This window comes from Piliocolobus tephrosceles, chromosome 17 (genome assembly GCF_002776525.5).
Source record: "Piliocolobus tephrosceles isolate RC106 chromosome 17, ASM277652v3, whole genome shotgun sequence".
In the NCBI taxonomy this organism is placed as follows: Eukaryota; Metazoa; Chordata; class Mammalia; order Primates; family Cercopithecidae; genus Piliocolobus; species Piliocolobus tephrosceles.
Window position 1 is genome coordinate 11,275,530 of NC_045450.1, and position 3,879 is coordinate 11,279,408.

Here is a 3,879-nt window from a genome sequence, read left to right on the forward strand (position 1 = left end):
TTATTTATTTATTTATTTATTTATTTATTTATTTATTTATTTATTTAATGCCTTTGTGCTGGGCACTGTTTTAAACACCATGAACAATACAAAGATCCCTGCCCTCGTGGAGTTATGTTCTAGTGCAGGAGATGAGCAAAACAATAAGAATGATAGATGGATAAATGATACTGTGCATTGAAAGGAAAACAGAAAAAGTAGGGCACAGTGAGAACCATTGGGCCTTACGGAGGTAACTGGGACAAGTGGCAATTCAGGGTACTCAGGGCAGGCCTTGTTGAGAAGGTGACATTTAAGCAGATCCTGAAGGCAGTGAGGGAATTAGTCATGAGGAAATCAGGGAAGAGTGCTCCAGACAAGGGGAACATCATGTGCAAAGGCCCTGGGGTGGGGATGCACAGCCCTTCTGCTTTGCCCAGGGAACAGCAAGGCCAGCATGGCTGGAGCAGAGAGAGGTGGGGGTTGGTAGGAGATGAAATCACAGAGGTGGGAGGGGGCACCACATTACAGGTGGCCTTGTCAGCCTCCCTAAGGATTCAACTTTTACACCAAATGAAATGGGGAACACAAGAGTGACACTCTTTGTCTTAAGGACCCCTCTGCTCCTGTGCTGAGAAGAATGTAGGGGCAGAGGTGGAGGCAGGGAGTCTGTGGCTGTCACACAGGCACGAGGCCGTGGAGGCTCACACCCGAGTGGTAGAGGAGGATGGTGAGGAGTGGTCGGAATCTGGCTGTGTGTTAAAGATGGGGCCAGCAGGACTCACCAGCAGCCTGGATGAGGGACAGAAGAGTTAAGGCTGGTTCCGAGACTTTGGGCTCAAGTACCTAGAAGGATAGCATTGCCACCAACTCCAGTGGATGAAGAAGCCTTGGGAGGAGGATCCAGAATTCAGACATCTCAGTAGAGGTGTCCAGTAAGTAGGCAGCTGAATATCTGAGTGTGCCATTTAGCCTGGTAATGATATATATGGGCATTGTCAGAGTTTACAATCAGGAGACTGGCCAGGATCACTGATTTAGTTTTTTGCTGCTGCTATAACAAAGTACCATAAACTTTGTAACTTAAAACAACACGAGTTCATTATGGGTTTTTTTTTCCCCTCTGTCACCGAGGCTGGAGTGCAGTGGCATGATCACGGCTCATTGCAGCCTTTACTTCCTAGGCTCAAGTGATCCTCCCTCTTCAGCCTCATTGAGTAGCTGGAATGGAAGCCTGGCTCCATGCCCAGCTACTTTTTTTCTTATTTTATGTAGAGACAGGTCTCCCTGTGTTGCCCAGGTTGGTCTCGAATTCCTAGGCTCAAGCGATCCTCCCACCTCAGCCTCCAAAACTGCTGGGATTACTGGCATGAGCTGCTATGCCCGTCGTATTATCTTGTAGTTCTGCTGGTCAGAATTTCAAAATGGTCTTAAGGGGCTACAATCAAAGTACCAGCAGGATGGCATTCCTTTCCAGAGCCTCTGGGGGAGAATCTGCTCTCCACCTTTTGTTTTTCCTCATCTTTCTAGAGGCCTCCTGCATTCCTTGGCTCATGGCCCCTTCCCTTGTCTTCAAAGCCAGCAGCATAGCCTCTTCCAGTCTCTCTCTGAGTCTGGCTCTCCTGCTCTGTCTTTCCCTTATGAGGTCTCTTGTGATTACACTGGACCTACCCAGGTAATTCAGGACAATCTCCCCATCTCAAGGTCCTTCATTTAATCATATCTGGATAGTCCCTTTTGCTACATAAGGCAGCTTATTGACAGGTTCCAAGGATTCACACATGAGCATCTTTGGGGCCATTATTTTGCCTACCTCAAGCACCAAGGGGGTGATGGAGAGGAAGAGAGTGCCCAGGACCAAGCATGAAGAAGTCAGGAGCGGGCTGGGTGCAGTGGCTCTTGCCTGTAATCCCAGCACCTTGGGAAGCTGATGTGGGCGGATCACCTGAGGTCAGGAGTTCAAGTCCAGCCTGATGAACATGGTGAAACCCCGTCTCTACTAAAAAACAGAAATTAGCCAGGCACGGTGGTGTGCGCCTGTAGTCCCAGCCACTCAGGAGGCTGAGGCATGAGAATCGCTTGAACCCAGGAGGCAGAAGTTGCAGTGAGCTAAAATCATGCACTGAACTCCAGCCTGGATGACAGAATGAAACTCCATCTCAAAAAAAAAGTCAAGAAGTCAAGGGTTTGAGACCAGCCTGGCCAACATGGCAAGACCCCATCTCTACAGAAAATACAAAAATAACCAGGTGTGGTGGTGCACAGCTGTAGTCCCAGCTACTCAGGAATCTGAGTCAGGAGAATCACTTGAGCCCAGGAGGTTGAGGCTGCATTAAGCTGAGGTCCTGCCACTGCACTCCATCCTGGGTTGACAGAGCAAGACTCTGTATCAAAAAAAAAAAAAAATGTCAGGAGCTAAGGAGAAGCAGCTAGGGAGGAAGGAGGAACCAAGAGACCTGGGTCCAGGAAGCCCGGTGGATAAAGGGCACTGGGGAGGGGGTAAGCAGCAGCTGTGTCAATCACATCAGAAGTCGACTCAGAGGTCACCAATGGACATGGCAATGTGGCAGTCACTGGCAACCTTCAGAAGAATGGTTTGTGTGTAGCAGTGGGGGCCAGGCAAGCCTGGTGGGAGTGGGATTTATTTATTTAATAATAATAATAATAATAATAATTTTTTTTTTCTTTTTTTTGAGACGGAGTCTCGCTCTGTTGCCCAGGCTGGAGTGCCGTGGCACAATCTCAGCTCACTGCAAGCTCCACCTCCTGAGTTCACGCCATTCTCCTGCCTCAGCCTCGCTAGTAGCTGGGACTACAGGCACCCGCCACCACACCCATGTAATTTTTTGTATTTTTAGTAGAGGCAGGGTTTAACTGTGTTAGCCAGGATGGTCTCGATCTCCTGACCTTGTGATCCACCCACCTCAGCCTCCCAAAGTGCTGGGATTACAGGCTTGAGCCACCGCGCCTGGCCTATTATTATTTTTTGAGATGGAGTCTCGCTCTTTCACCCAGGCTGGAGTGCAGTGGCGCAATCTTGGCTCACTGCAACCTCCACCTCCCAGGTTCAAGTGATTCTCCTGCCTCAGCCTCCAGAGTAGCTGGAACTACTGGTGCCTGCCACCACACCTGGCTAATTTTTTAATTTTTGGTAGAGATGGGGTTTCACCATGTTGGCCAGGCTGGTCTCCAACTCCTAACCTCAGTGATCCACCTGCTTTGGCCTCCCAAAGTGCTGGGATTACAGGCGTGAGCCACCGCACCTGGCCTGGGGGTGGGATTTAGAACACAAGAACTCAAGAACTCAAGAACACAAGTTGGAGAGAGCCAGGACTGGCAGCTCTTTCAAGGACTTTCACTGCCAAAGAGAACAGAAAAATGGGAATGTGGCTGGCAGCATAAGTGGGCTGGGAGAAGGTTTGGTTCAGTTGGAGTTTGGTTTCCAGTGGGACAGCAGAGCAGGATTGTTGCTGGTGGGAATGTGCAACAACAGAGAATGACAGATGAGGTGCTTCTGTGGCTCCCAAGCACGATGGTCGGGTGTTCACGAGGGTGTCGTGAGACGTACCTCCCTCAAACCTTGTTACAAGGTTGGCATGTTATCCCCCTGACGTGGAAAAAAAAATAAAAAAAAGAAAAGAAAAATAGGTAAGACTGAGGAGGGAGTAGTTTGGTAAATAAATGGATCACACCACACTTCTGCAGCTTACTTTTGTTCACTTGACCACATATCTCAGCAACATCTCCATGGGCAGTATTGCTCTGAGCAGTTCTGCTTGCATAAATCTATCCTGTTGATCAGGGTCAGCAAATAGAAAGATAATGCAAGCCAGCCGGGTGAGGTGGCTCATGCCTGTAAATCCCAGGGCTGTGGAAGGCCAGGGCAGGAGGATTGCTTGA

General features: G+C 49.1%; 1 non-coding gene across 1 annotated transcript; it reads left to right on the top strand.

Moving 5' to 3' along the window:
* The first annotated feature begins 3,487 nt into the window (after positions 1-3,487).
* On the top strand, positions 3,488-3,592 carry LOC111555259. The gene has a single exon (XR_002735470.1). It is a non-coding gene; the product is annotated as a small nucleolar RNA U13 (small nucleolar RNA).
* Positions 3,593-3,879: the final 287 nt, after the last annotated feature.